A 15,564-nucleotide genomic window follows, 5' to 3' on the forward strand; every position below is an offset into this window, starting at 1 on the left:
GCACGCACACACAAACTCTCCACGCACATACTTATATGAAACGCGAGCACACACACATTCTCAATGTGACCCGAGCACACACACAAACTCTCAGCGCACATACTCATGAGAGACGCGAGCACACACACACACAATACCATAAAGATGTGGAAAAGTCGATCAAAAGTGTGGCTACATTTCTCCAGGCTCGATGCAGGCTATGTGCGGTAAAATAATTGCTGCAAAGCCCGGTACCACGACAAATATGATGAAGCCCTTGACAGTGCACGGAGTAAACATAATAGCAGAAAGTTGCTCCTTCTTCGACTGGTAAATGAAGATAGGCTATACCTTGTTGATCAGTCTGATAGTGTTTATATTGCAATAATGACCAACTGAATGTACACTGCCGTTCAAAAATGTGTTGGTTAGTCAGATTTTTTTTTTCAGTAAGGATGCATTAAAGTGATCAAAAGTGACCGTAACAACATTTCACGTGTAATGTTACAAAATATTTCTTTTTTAAATAAAACTAAATTACGCGGCTGAAAATAACCGTGCTTTCTGTTACTGAGCCTGTGTCTGTCACTGGTCCTCTTAAAAGTGGAAGCTTGTGCGTAGCTTTGTTGCATTATATTGAAACTTTGTTGATGTTGTTATTGTCATGTGTGTTCTGGTTATTTGCGCATGATTAAACATGAGTCTTTATATGGCGATAAAACAAAGCTTTGTTGCGTTATTTTTTTGAAGTGGGGATTAGGGGTGCGCCAACCCGGTTGGGATATAGTAGGGCGTGCCCCGGAAAAAAAGTTTGGGAACCGCTGGTCTAGAGTGATAAGAGAGAGTTGAGGCTCTAAAAGAGGACGATTCCTCCTCTTCACTTTCACTCTGTAATCTCTCTGTGTGTCTGTGTCTCTGCTGGCCTTTTCATGCAAGAAAATACACCTCATCAAACACTATTGGAAATGTGTGTCTCTTATTCAGAGATATAATATTATTATCCACCAGACGCTCTTCAGCTCATCACAAGGTAATTAAAACATGTTTTCTTTTTATTTAAATCTCAACACAAATACAATGTTACTATAATATAAAGAAACTGAAATGTAATTCTGTGTTGCAAATCAATTAGTAACAAATGTGGTAACACTTTACATTACGGTTCATTAGTTAACATTAGTTAACAACATTAGTTAGCATGAACTAATAATGAACTGCACGTATAGTTCAAATGGCCATTAATAAAGCTAAGTTAGGAAAAGCGACGGGGGTTGAAAATATTCCAAATGAAATACTAAAATCACCCAAACTATTCGATATTTTGTTTGATTTATTTAAATGGTGTTATGAATCCGGCAAAATACCATCTATGTGGCTTAAATCTATTATTAATCCGATACCAAAATCCCAAAATGAGGATCCAAGGGTGCCTTTGAATTATAGAGGGATTAGTTTAATGAGCAGTTTATAAACTGTATTCTACAATACTTAATGAAAGGCTCATGGTGTACCGAGAGAAAGAAGAGATCCTCATTGAAGAACAAAATGGGTTCCATAAGTCAAGATCATGTCTTGATCTACAATTATAACTAAAATAAGAAGTGAAAATAAGCATACATATTCGTGCTTTATTGATTTTCAGAAAGCTTTTGATATGATCAAAAAGCTCTTTATCGAGATGATCTGTAGATGAGGATTTGTTTGTACATGCTGTGTGTGTGTGTGTGTGTGTGTGTGTGTGTGTGTGTGTGTGTGTGTGTGTGTGTGTGTGTGTGTGTGTATGTATATATTTGATTTCATGTATTTCCCCGAATGATTTGTATATGCGACCGGAAGATGTTTGCTAAATAAGTTTGTGGTGTCTTGTAATCCAACGTGGGATGGGCCAAATGTTTGGCATGACACAGAAATAAAATTTAACTAACTAACTATACAGCATTTATTAATCTTTAATATTAATTTCAACATTTACTAATACATTATTACAATTTTGTTAACATTAGTTAATACACTGTGAACTAACATGAACAAACAATGAACAGCTTTATTTTTATTCACTAACATTAACAAAGATTAACAAATACAGAAACAAACGTATCATGGTTAGTTCATGTTAGTTAATACACTACCCAATGTTAACTAATGAACCTTATTGTAAAGTGTTACCACAAACGTCAAACTTTGATATGTTTTGCCACAGATATAATGCAGAAAGGAGAAATGAATTGTGACGGCAGATCTGCGGAGCGTCTCGAACTGCAGGAGAATTAAACATCAGGAAAACAGAGAAAGAGGAAAATGACAAAGAAAGAGGATGAGATTCAAGCTCTTGATCCAGGAGAGAAACAGATCCGGAGACGAGTCAGACACAACAGCCTTAACAGTGGAACACCGAACTGTGAGTCTTAATGATCTTTAAGATAAAACACTGTTACACATTTTTCTTCAACTTGATGGCAATTTTTGATCAGTTTTAACTAGGAATGCCTGTGTTTGTGATCTCATAGTTTCTCCTGATCCAGACGGACCAGCAGAGATTGACTCAGATGATTCAGAAACGCTCACAGAAACTCACGGATCACATGACGATAATGAAGAAAGCTCAAACTCTAGATGTCACACATGGCTCAAACATGCAGCATTAAGGGGAGACGACATGGAGAAATCAAGAGTAATGCCGAGTTCACACTGCACGATTTTCAAAGCAGTCGAATCACTGTTGTTTTCACACCGCACGACTCTCTGTAACACTCACTGTCACTGCTGTGTTCACACACACACGATGGATCCGCGACAGGAGGTTTCACACTGCATGACTTTACAAAAGAAAGAATCGCCGACAATTAGGGTTGTGCCGATGGACGATATCATCGTCCATCGTGATGGCTGACCGACATCACGATGGAGAGCCACCATCGTGATGCCACGCCCCCCACCCTGTCAGACCAGCCCAGTGTCACGGCAGTTCGTGAAATGGTCACGTTATTTAATCTGTTGATTCGTGTATACCAGTGGTTGGGAACCTACCAAGCGAGCTACACCTGGCTCTTTGGGAAAAACCATGTGGCTCGCAAGGTTTCTCACCCTTTACCAACAAACGATCGATAAAAAAAATTAAGGCACATCAACAGAGATCGGCTCTCTGTAGAAAAAGCAGCCAATTACAATTCCCTTGTTGTACAGCCTACCGAAGTTAATGAAAAGTTTATGATAGTAATAATATTCAAGTTGTACCGGCAAAAGTGTGTGCAGTGCTGTTCGCGAGTGTCACGAGTCACCACAGCAATCAACTAACGTTAACCGCTTACGTTTCTGTGGTAACCTAGAGCTCCTGCACTGGGATTCAAGCAGATGCAGCTTGTTTAAGGTGATGGCAAAAAACATTTTAGAACAGCAGCGAAAATGTAAAAGTAGGCTATATAAACTTTAATATATCATTTTATTGAAACGGGTGCTTTGCTGTGCAAAGAGACATTTCGAAACATTTCACCCGCTGGCCGCTGGTACTTTCACTTTAGCCGCAGAGACCCTTTTATGTCCTATAAATGTGTCGTATTGTTGATAATCCGCGCAGATTTCAGTTGACGATTTTGCTTAAAGTTATATTTAAAATAAATATTAAAAGCGCGATAATTCGCGAAAGAGAACTGAATTCTACTGACAGGATGCTGTGTGCGCGCTCCGAGCGCAACACGGACAAGCATAGTAGCCTTCGTCTTCGTTTGCGCACCTAAACGGCCAAATAAACACAGAAATATATCAAAATGCCAAGTCGAGTATTCCCGTAAACACAGTAGATATAAGTACAGTGTGCATTCTCTCTCTCTCACACACACGCACACACACAAAGAGGATTTATGCTCATCAGTTGGTAACTCAACCTCACAGTGAAAGACCTTGCCCCCCCCCCCCCCCCCCCCCCCCGACGATATCATCGTCCATCGCGATGTTTTACTGTAAACATCGTCAACTGCCAATTTAGGGGACATCGCCCAACCCTACCGACAATGTGTATATGGAAGAGAGATTAACCAAGAACCCATTGTGTCATTTATTGGTTATTAAAGTTAAACAACAGTGAATGCAGCAAAACACTGGAACAATGGGAACAGAAAATACATATGAATATAAAAGTCCTTAAACACAAAACAGGGGAAACAAGAGTCGAGTCACCTTCATTTATACAGCGCTTTTCAAAGCAGCTTTACAGTGATAATAGGGGATTACAGTAACAGAGATTGTTTAGGCTTTACAGCAGCTCTAGAATAAAGTTATTGTCCAGATAAAGTTAGTTTGATTGATTCACTTCTGTTGCACAGATCATTAGTTATTAACTTAGCGGCCGCACACGACACCAGTTGTGTTACAAGACAAGAATTGTCACAGATTTAAAACCATTTTAAGACAGTGTTTTTCCGGTATGATGTTCTTAAACTCTTACTAGAATTGTAAATAAATATGAACTAGATTTATTTTTTAACGAAACTAATTCACTATATGTATTTCACAGTATTTCACTATAGTGAACATAGGCTACTACCAGCAGAGAACAAACCTGATTATAATTTTCAGGAAAAAATAAAATAAAAATGTTTTGATACTTAAACTGCTTGTTTGTGTGTTTCTTTTCATATTGTACTTTTTTCTTTCAAAGGCCAAAGACGAGTGTTGATTGAGCATGTTCATCACTAAAGCTTTAATAACTAATAAACACAAACTCTTACACTGATGCAGGAATCAAGATCATATGTTCACAACACATCTGCAATGCTGAAACCCTGCTTCTAGATTCAGAGATTACAAGAATAAAATACAATAAGATTTTTAACATTTAAAAAACTGAAGCAGATATTCATATTGAATTGCACAATAAGCAACAAGTACAGACTTTATATTGACCATGCAGTTTTGTTCAAATATGAAAAAGTCGCAGAGATTCATCCTTCTGTTTCTCATTGACACATTGACTTCTCAAGGTTGTCTCAGCAATTGTTATGAATTCAAAAGGTTTTTTGATAACGTCTGTGCAGCTCGTCTGAATATGTGAGCAGAATTTAGAGAAGAATGATGTCAAAATGACATATAAAAGTGTTGGCACTTAATCTGGACTGAAAGACTGATGGACCCTGGAGTATGGTTGTGTTGTTTTGGTATGACAGTGATGACAATTGTTGACAAAAGTCCCTGTGACTGGATGAACACTTATTTAGGTCTGAGTTAACACATGAGTACAGAATATCAATCGCATGAAACAGAATTAGGGCATTATGAATCAAATAAGTACATGAATGTATTGTATATTTATTATTTTAACACACAGAATATTCACTGCAGTTTTCATCTTTGTCCACTAGATGTCAGAAGTAGATTTGAGGTGAAACTCAAAGGCCTTTAGTTTCAGGATCAGAGACAGTGAAGAGAAATCAGAGAATCTGATCTGAAGCTCAATGAGGATCATCATGTGTCTCCAGGGTGGCCATTTCCATAACACCAAAAAGGAGGACACTTTGCGGCATTTAGTGAGACAAGAATAATTGCACAGGACTCTGGTGTACTCGCAACTACAATACAGTTTTGTCCATCATATCGATATCATGATCCAGTGATTCTGAAATACTCTATTCATTGCCAGACAATTTGATCTACGATATATCTTGATGTACAGGTAAACTCGAAATATTAGAATACTGTGCAAAAGTTAATTTATTTCAGTAATTCAATTTTTATATTTGTTATAATTATGGCTTACAGCTTATGAAAACCATTTTGAATTTGGGGTTTTCATAAGCTGTAAGCCATAATCATCAAAATTATAACAAGAAAGAATTCACTTACCGCACTCAAAAACAGCTTTGCGGCTTTAACTCCAAAACGGCACGACATAAAGAAGAAATGTTTCACAGGTATGGTAGGCATTGCGTGCTAACGAAATTTGACGTACATGACTTGAGTGGTTTTCAAGGAAATCTCAGTGTTTCGTCCTGCATTTCAATCGTCCTGGCTCTCCCCTATTGTTACTGTATATGAGTGTTCATCTTAATGTTCCTCATCTGTCATTAAAGAGAATGAAGGAAAACACCAACCTGTTTGTTCCTCTGTATCTTCATCTCTCATTCTGCAGGGTTCCTCCTCAAACTCCATCTTTCAGTCGTTTCTCCTGTGGGAAGATGGGAATAATCCCAGGATTTAATCTCTCATGGCTTCACCGACTGAAGGAGTGAACTGCCATCACACAATCCTCTCAGTTATCCAGCTTTAAGTGTTTCGCTAAGAGTTTCTAACTCATTTAGCTGCTTTCTGTGTCGCTTTTAGTTTTACATCATATTTATCATAGACTAATTAAAGAATTGGGGAGTTTTATGCTAGAACAAACAAACACTCTTGAACTCAAAATGTCTTTGTTATATGGTATGTCTGAAATAATGTAGGCCTATTCTTCAGTTGCTCATATTGTGTTACATCTTGTGTCTACCAGGTTTCAGCCGTTCATTACATAAAATATTGCTCAACACAATTCATAACCTTCACAAATTCGTCATGTGATCATCCAGTCAGAGCGGAGTTTACGCGCGTAAATTTTCAAATCGGACATGACGAACGTAGCCTAATCATTTCGGATTTCGTAATAAATCGGATTTATTCAGAGTTTGACCAAATATTTGAGATTTTTATTTTAGTAGATAATTAATACAATGAATGTACTAACAGTTTTTTTTCTCATCAAATCCGATTATGTTTATCAGTGGTTGTATATCAGGCAGGGACACTTTTGTGTGCATTTTGTTTTGTAATTTCACCGGAACGAATAGAGAATCTCCACAACGGATTGAAGCGCGCGTCCGAGTGAAGACTGTGCGCGAGCCACAAACACAGTATCCATGCCACTGATCGCAGCGGCAACGAGCACTTTGATCACTTTATTTAAAAATCAACACATTTCAGCGCTAGGTCGCCTCTTATTTATTTAACAAACAAACTAAATGAATGCTCTGCTAGTTAACTGAAGATGTTTTGTTTATTTGTATTGGTATATTAGTGCCGCGAGTTGTTTCAAAAGTGGTGGGACAATATCAACCTTAGCAAAAAGTGGTGGGGACATGTCCCACCCGCAAATTACGCATATGTTAAAATAACTCTTGCCTGAATGGGTTATGCTACTGCTAGATCGGACGTTGACGTCACTTCTGTGAGTTGAGAAAAGTCAGTAAAAGTCAGGAAAACAGATCAAAACAGGGCAATAATAAAGGAGAATTAGCCAATATGACTAAAATGTCCAGATGGACACTGTCAAAACGGCAATCAAGAAATGAACCGATGACTTTAACCCTCGGAAGTACACATTGCAGAACATAACGCAGAATTTAGCAGTCAAACTCATTCATCGTTGATTCAAACCTTTTTCAGCAGCTGTCAGGGTCGAGTATAGTGCAATCTGGACGGTGTAAAAGTTGCCGATGTCTCTGGTAAGGTTAGGTTAGTGTGCACATGGCCATGGACATATTTCACGTCCCATATTTAATTTCATTTCAAGTCATTCAACTGTGCTCTCCTCAGAGTTATATTCACCATCTATCTCCCACCAGGTGTACGTTTTTAGAGTTGCTCACTATCTTTACTGTTTAGTAGGCTATAGCTAGCCTATCACTTTGGCATTAGCGATCACTTGAATATACAGCTACAACTTATCGCGCTCAATCGCATCTGCCTGCTGATCACTGATTGGCTAAAAGTGCGTGCTCGTCGGTGATGTCAACACTAAGCTGACTCTGCATGGGCGCGCGTGTGTGTACAGTAATGTCATGATGACTGATTTTATGGACTACATGCACACTTTAGTTTAGTTTTTTAATCAATTAGACTTTAAAATGTAGATGTTTGAAAACCGCCGAACTGACCCCAAACCAGCCCAAATTTTGTCCACCCGCCCAAACCCTTTTTTACCCGCACAATCAAATTCAAAACCGCCCAATTGGGCGGGAACCCGGCCAATCTGGCAACACTGAAAGCAGCGGCTCGGGTCAGTGCTGACACCTTGTGGACAAACTCATTAACACACACATGATTTAATATGAGCTACACTAGTTTTCAGGTTCCAAATTAATATACTGTTTGTAGTATAAAAAATATTAACCAAAGTGATTAATGCTGCTGTCATTAACTAAGTTAAATGGAATAAAGTTGAAATAAAGTGAAAATAAGGTCCGCTGCTGCCATCTCGTGGTTTAAAGTGGCACTACATCCCTAAAGATCCCTACACTCTTTGAACAGATCTCTCACATAGTCTAAATTGTTTTATATAAATTAGTATTTTTCGAACATTTTAGATTATATGTAGGCTATTTCTAAAGATCCTTTTAGATTAATACATGTCCATTATGTCTTGGTAAACTTCCCTGTAGTTTTCATTTTCACCACACGATGGCGTATCACAAACAGGTTCAGTGTAACGAAAGACGTGGAAATATATTTATATATAAAAAAATTATTTCACTTTCACTTTCCTCATATTTTTTTTCAAAAGAAAGTTACACACAACCTAACACTTTTTGACTTTCTCAGTTTGTGTAAATCTACTTAGGGTTCAGAGTATTTCTTTTTCCCACATTAATTTCCCACGTCTAGTAGCCTAGTCTTTTGTTTAGGTTTTGTTTTATTAATGCAGCGTTTCTTGATTTACCCTGAAAGAATGGAAGTGAAATGTGACAACATGCCCCATATGAGGGGTACATTGTAACATGGCCTGACAGATTTAAAATATTATCTGATCTAATAAAAAAAAAAAAAGATAAACTAAAATAAGATACAAGAAGAAACAAAAACAGTTCAACTCTGTGTGGAAACCAATATTTGACGCTCTGTAATCAGCCCAACGCTGGATCTGCTTAACTCATTTTGTATTTTATTTTATTTGTTTGTAAATCAAACATGGCAATGTTAAATGTTTTTTGTTTTTCTCTCAACAGTTTACTCAAGGAGCTCCACCAGTGTAATTTGTGAGTGAGTGTGGGCATGCGTGTGTGAATGAGACAAAAAAATTACATTCATTTTTGTTCTCTATATAGTTGATATGGCAACTAGTAAAAGTAAGTTTCGTCATGCTGAAATGTGTGGATACTTTTAAACCGTGTGTGTGACAACATGCCCCGTGTTAGTGTGTGTCCCGCTTGATACAGTAATGTCTACAGTCTGCTGAAAAAACAAAACTCTTCTTCTAATTATTTTTCTGAGATTAATTCATTTGTTGATTGGTTTGATCATTTCTTTCTAATAGTGAAAACTAAGAAAACAGCGGAAATCATTTTTTGATCCTCAGGATATTGGAGATCATATGCCTGTATATGTTCATAATCGAGAAATCACACATGTGCAATCATACAAGCGCTCTGGACACACTCTCTGGTGTGGAACACGCATGTTAATGTGTGAAGACTTCACCAGAGACTGGATTTTTTATGAAGATTATGGTTTTATGGAGTTGATAGGAAAATTATGTTAGTTTTTTTTAGGTTGTTCTAGAAAGTGTTCAGATTAGCGGCGTATATTCTTATGTTTATGGGTATGAATATGCTGTGTAATTTTTAATGTATCAGGTTCTGTCGAAATGCTGGCTATCGAGTCCATCACACATTTCCCTATCAGGGACAATAAAGAATATTTCAAAATGGTTAATCTAACTATTTTCCATATCCTGAAGACTAGGGCTAGACTCTTTTACTGCAGTGAATATCCCAATGAAGTCAGTTTATGCACACACTCAAATATTACAGTCTTGACTACAAGTATGTATTGAACATTTTCAGTTATTGTCTAGGGGGAAAAACGTCGACGCCACAATGTTGTCACACTATGAGCCTCATGTTCATTTACAGTGATTGATGAATGATATCTTAAAAAAAACATGTTTCTCAACATATTTGTATTTAATATGTATTACAGGCTATTTCAGTGAAGTCTAAACAGGAAAACTACTACGAAACAAAACAGCAAAAATGTAAATAATAATTGTATATATATATATATATGTATTTGTGTTTATAGTTGTGAGTTATGATATGTATCAGATGGAGATATATTTATTTTTGTTTTTTACTGTGCTATATATTAAATGTGGTGGGTTATGATTTATGTGATTGTATTTACAGTGTGTGAGTATTTTGAGCCAAAGACAAATTTACTGATAAAGTGCACCTGAACTTAACCTTAAAAATATAAAACAATAAATATTTGTCTTTTTGTTTGTAAAGGGATATTTCGCCCATAAATGACCTTTCTGTCATCATACTCGCCCTCATGTTGTTCAAAACCTTGTCTTCCTTTGGTGGAGCATTAAAGATTTTGAATAGTCTATTGTTCTTTTGTGTACGGCAGACACAATAAATGCACAGGTACAGGTGATGACAGAATTTTTATTTTTGGAAGGAATGTCCCTTTAAGAGCAGACGATGTGTGGCAGAGCATTGTGGAATATGAAACCGAAAAACATACAGGAGTGGCTGAAACTTACAAACCATTTGTTTAATAACACAATCATTTTTATAGTCCATAGACATTCTACTAACTGTAAGTAACTTTGCAGCATATCAACTAGCAGTCATTAGAGTATTAGTAGACTGTGAGGTTACAGTTAGTAGCATAAGTTGACTAAAACTCAGTGATTCTTCAAAGCCATTAACTTTGTAAAGATTGTGAGGATTATCTTTGTTCAGTAATCGCTGTAACTCAACCCTCAGCTGTTCTGTAAAGCTTAATATCACTCTGTCTGCATTTACTGTCTTTATCACACGATAGAGCGGGATATAAATCACGTGCATATACTGAAATCTTTATAACTTCTTCAGCAGACACTGGATGATGTTTTACATGAAGAAAAAGAACATGTATAGAATCATATTATGTAAAAAAATATGTAAAAAATAATAGGCTAATTATTCAGTAACACTACAATAAGGTCTCATTTGTTAACACAGTTAATGCATTAGCTGACATGAACTAACAATAAACAACGCATATTTTAAGGATTTATTCATCTTTGTTATAGTTAGTAAAAAAAAACAATTGTTCATTGTTTGTGAGTTAACTAATGTTAAATACGTTTGATATTAAAAATATATTTTAAATGTTTATTTTGCATAAAACATTCAGATGAGTATTACATACAGTACTACAGATACTTTCACGGTGAGTAATAATGAAAATAATACGGTGTTGAGTCAAGAATGCATTACACAAACATCAGCTTGTCATGCAGGTTTACAGCACAACAACATGTCTAAACCACATCAAAAGCTCACAGTGGCTTCAAGATCTTAGCAATGCAGAAAAGAAAACGAGTCACTTACTGAATACAGCACATATGCACTAGTTAAAAAGTATAGCATGCAAAACACAAGTCATATTTTAGCATATCCTTCTTGACTCTTTTCCCCATCAGATTTCTACAAGTTTTGATATTTAGGCTACATAAAATTGAACTAAAATATCAAGCCAAGTCACCTTTATGTATATAGTGCTTTTTACAATACAGATTGTTTCAAAGCAGCTTTACAGAAATAACAAATGCACAATAACTGTATTTGTGTGTGTAAGTACTGAATGTGCCTTAGGCATTATTCAATACAATTCACATTTATTTGTATAGCGCTTATTATGGAGATGGACTGACCCAAACTTCTTCTATAGTCGTATAGATGTGATCTGTCAGCTGTTGATCTGCTGTAATACTGAAGATCTCCAGTAGAGAGAGACACTTCACATGACGTGTGTGTCTGATAGTTTTAATATCTGTAATGTTGTATTGTGTCATGTAATCTTTGAATATAACCAAATGTTTTCAACATTGCAGTTGTGATGTTTTTGGGAAGCTCGTGTCTGGTCTCGAGTCTAACAATCATGATTCCTGACACAGTGTTTTTCAGTCCAAACACATTAATCTCTCTTGCCATTTTTTCTTAATTAAAGGATAATGTACAACAAGGAAATTAACACACAAATCAATTAGTCTAGGTTTTTCTGTATTTATTTATTTTTACAAGAAGTTTGGACCCGGTTTATTCTCTCCTGAGTTACAATAAAATAATTTCATTCTTTAAAAACAAACAAAAAACAGTTTCTACAGTATCTATCTTATCATACAGTAACATACAGCAAAAACAGTGATTACATCAATGATTACTGTAAATGTCTCATTCCGAAAAAACATGTATGAAATTCAAACATGTACTTTATAATATATAGATTTAAACACATTCATATACTGAAAGTAAATAAGATTAATTTGTAGAAATAAATTTTACATTTATATAGCTAGTATATATACTGTAAAACGGCCTTTCTTGACCATGGACTTGATATTTGTTGATATTACATGAATCTGTATTGATTATAATAAATGATAAAGCTAAAATATATATACATTGTTTAACCAGCGACTGGAGATGGAGAATATTTTGCGGGTTAGGCAAATAGAACTGCTGCTTCCTAAAAACAGAAGAAGAAAAAACATTCTCAGAAATATAATATACACAGATCAATATAACATCAGATTTGCACACCAGTTCTACACAGTTGTAACTTTAGTTTCTTTATATCATGTGTAAATCTCTCACCTCGCCCTGGACTCTTCCCGAACTCTGCAATGTCATAAACTGGGAATGAAAAACACAGACATGAGATTTTAGCATTCATTCAGCATATGATCATGTAATGAGTTTGATTCCCAGTGAATGAATGAACCGATTCATGAATCAGCATCATTTTGAACGAAAGCATCATGGAGGATGCAACTTGCAGAATCTGCCAAATGTGATCATAATTATTGTATGTTGTTTTTATTTAGCCCTGCATGATTAAGCATAACAGACTTGAACTGAATTTCACATACAATAACGGATGTTTACATTTATTTCACAAGACAAAATAGTAACTACGTAATCTTGCCTAATATGCCTTTTCTATAAAGCTGTTATAGAGTGAATGAAAAAGCAGTTTAGAATCGATTTTACACCAGGGAAGATGAAACACTGTTATGATGAAAGATACATAACTGTGTTTTATCTCGAACATCATAAATACTCACAGTTTGGTTTGCCACTATAAATGCTGTTTTGTCTGTATAGTCTCGGCAGCTTCGGTTCATTAGATCGGAACATTTTGTTTGCCATTTTTTTCTTTCTCTCTTGTCTCTCTTTATCATCTGTTTTAAAAATATGGAGTTCCAACTTAGAGTGAAGTGAACACTGTAATTTTTTTTGAAGTTGTATATTATTGGAGTAGCCTATGTTTTACAAGAAAATACTATTTAAGTTTTTCCACTTCAAAACTTTGTTTAATTCACTGTGACAATTGTTTCTACAACCATTTTTTTCCAGTAAAGTTTAAAATTTGTTAATGATTGATGTGCGATACAGGTTTAAGTTTCACTATAGTATGAACAAATGTTCATATTTAAATAAATTAATAAAAATCTCTTTACAAAACAATTGCTGTAATAATTAAGTGTTTTAGTCACCTTGTGATGAGCTGAAAAGAGGAAACATCCAGTGCAGGTCTAAGATCTGTGCTGTGTTAATACTGTGCTTTATATGGCAGTCTAGTCCCTCCCCTGTGAAGGAGGCTCCCTTTACCTCTATACAGATATAAAACGTTGTCAAAATAATTCCAGTTCATGGATACGCGGAAGTGACAAAAAAATCTGCATTAGGAATTTTGAAGGCCAATTAAGTAATCAGTTGAGATCAATTTGTAAAGAAAGACTACACGCCTGCGCACATATATATTCAAACACTCATACCTGACTAAACACGTGATGTGCATGTGCACGCTATCTGCACAGATTCACGTTTTTGAAGTTCATGCAGAGATAACTTTTTAAAACAAAATTCACCGCTTGCACTTGGAACCCGCTTCAAGGTTTGCGTTCTCGAGCACCAAACACTGTTGTTATGCAAATGAACGGCCGGAACACAGTAAAAGTTTTCTGTTTTCTGTTAAAACGGTGTGTGTAAGTGGCCCCTAAGTTAATAACTAATGATCTTTACAATGGAAGTGAATCAATCAAAACTAACTTTATCTGGACAATAACTTTATTCTAGATCTGCTGTAAAGCCGAAACAATCTCTGTTACTGTCTATATTGTTAAAAGCGCTGTATAAATGGAAATGACCTGACTTGACTATAAGTACTTGGCCATATGTCAGATTTTAAACCTGTCTTTTTGCATACCACATACCGCAACTAGTCCACACAAGTATTACAAGTTAGACTAGTATACAGTTTCAGTTCAACTATTTTTGCATCACTTGAAATGAACTGATTTTTAAATGAAAATATATATTTAGTGATTCAAGGAGTAACTTTATGTTTTGACCAAACATTAACAACATTAATGTCCTTACAATAATTAGTAGAATTGATAAAAGGATGATTCATATAACACAGTGGGCCTATTACTCTCTCCCTTTAATTTATACTGATTTTAACCATTGTATTTCTATAAAAACACTGTTGTTAGAGTACATGTAGATTTAGATCTTTAATTACAGGTTAATTCAAGCAACAACAATGTTTAAGAGGTTTATTTGTATTCATCCTTTCTGTTCAACTGCCAGAACAAAAAATCAAATGCATCAAAATCTATGTAAGGATTTCATACAGGAGATAATAAACTCTTCCCTGTAGAACTCTTCCCTGTAATTAACAACTGTTTTAATTGGGGGAGAGATAAAGCAATCCACTAAACTTCCAGCTTGAAATCAAATGGTATTCAGAACCTATTGAACACAACACAGCATATTAACAGCATTACATAGAATTAATGCATTATAAATAAATCAAATACATGGCAGTCAATGTCTTTGTATTTTAACACATATAATATTACCTGTCGTTTTCATATTTTTCAAAAGGCCTTTAGTTTCAGGATCAGAGACAGTGAAGAGAAATCAGAGGATCTGATCTGAAGCTCAATGAGGATCATCATGTGTCTCAAACTTAATGACACTCGTCACACAGTTGATGTCTGAATCTGGAACCTATTACATGACCAGTGTTATTTTGAATAGATAATCAGCTTCATGAGAATAAAACTATTGACTCTAAGTAATGTAAAAGTTCTGGTGATAGCCAGTGATCAATAGGCCTAGAAATAGAAACTAAACCAATTACATTTTTCACTTACATTTTCTCACACATATTTCACCCTTTCTAGACCTACAACATTTTTGACCCGTGTGCTTTCTTTATCTTAGGCTGACACATCTGTTTATCATTTGAGAGCTTATTGAAAGATTTGCGAGCCAGACAGCAAAGCAGCGTAGGCTATAGGCCTATGTGTTTGTTTTGTTATTGTTACGTTCCACGTGTGTTTGTGTATTTTTCTCTTTCTTTTGTGTTCGTGTTTCTATTCGTTATTCCTAGGTGGTGATCATTGGTTGCCCATATGAGATTTGACGTCACGAACTGACGTTCCAACAATCCACAGACGTTCTGCTGGTTTAAAAGGCCCAGTGACCAAGAGCGAGGAAGATCAGCGCCAGATCTCAGCCAACTTCCCATGCCTTGAGTTGTTTGTTGAAACCATGATCATGA

The 15,564-nt window shown here is 35.8% G+C and overlaps 2 long non-coding RNA genes across 2 annotated transcripts; one reads left to right on the forward strand and one right to left on the reverse strand.

The window, feature by feature from the left end:
• The first annotated feature begins 792 nt into the window (after positions 1-792).
• Positions 793-4,585, forward strand: LOC311277588. Its single transcript, XR_014625297.1, has 3 exons — positions 793-1,009; positions 2,180-2,377; positions 2,487-4,585. It is a non-coding gene; the product is annotated as an uncharacterized lncRNA (long non-coding RNA).
• Positions 4,586-12,006: 7,421 nt separating this feature from the next.
• LOC311277513 lies at positions 12,007-13,528 on the reverse strand. The gene is made up of 4 exons (XR_014625276.1): positions 13,487-13,528; positions 13,055-13,171; positions 12,585-12,623; positions 12,007-12,456 (listed from the first exon to the last, which is right to left on the reverse strand). It is a non-coding gene; the product is annotated as an uncharacterized lncRNA (long non-coding RNA).
• Positions 13,529-15,564: the final 2,036 nt, after the last annotated feature.

Source organism: Rutilus rutilus (assembly GCF_951802725.1).
Source record: "Rutilus rutilus genome assembly, chromosome: 18".
NCBI lineage: Eukaryota > Metazoa > Chordata > Actinopteri > Cypriniformes > Leuciscidae > Rutilus > Rutilus rutilus.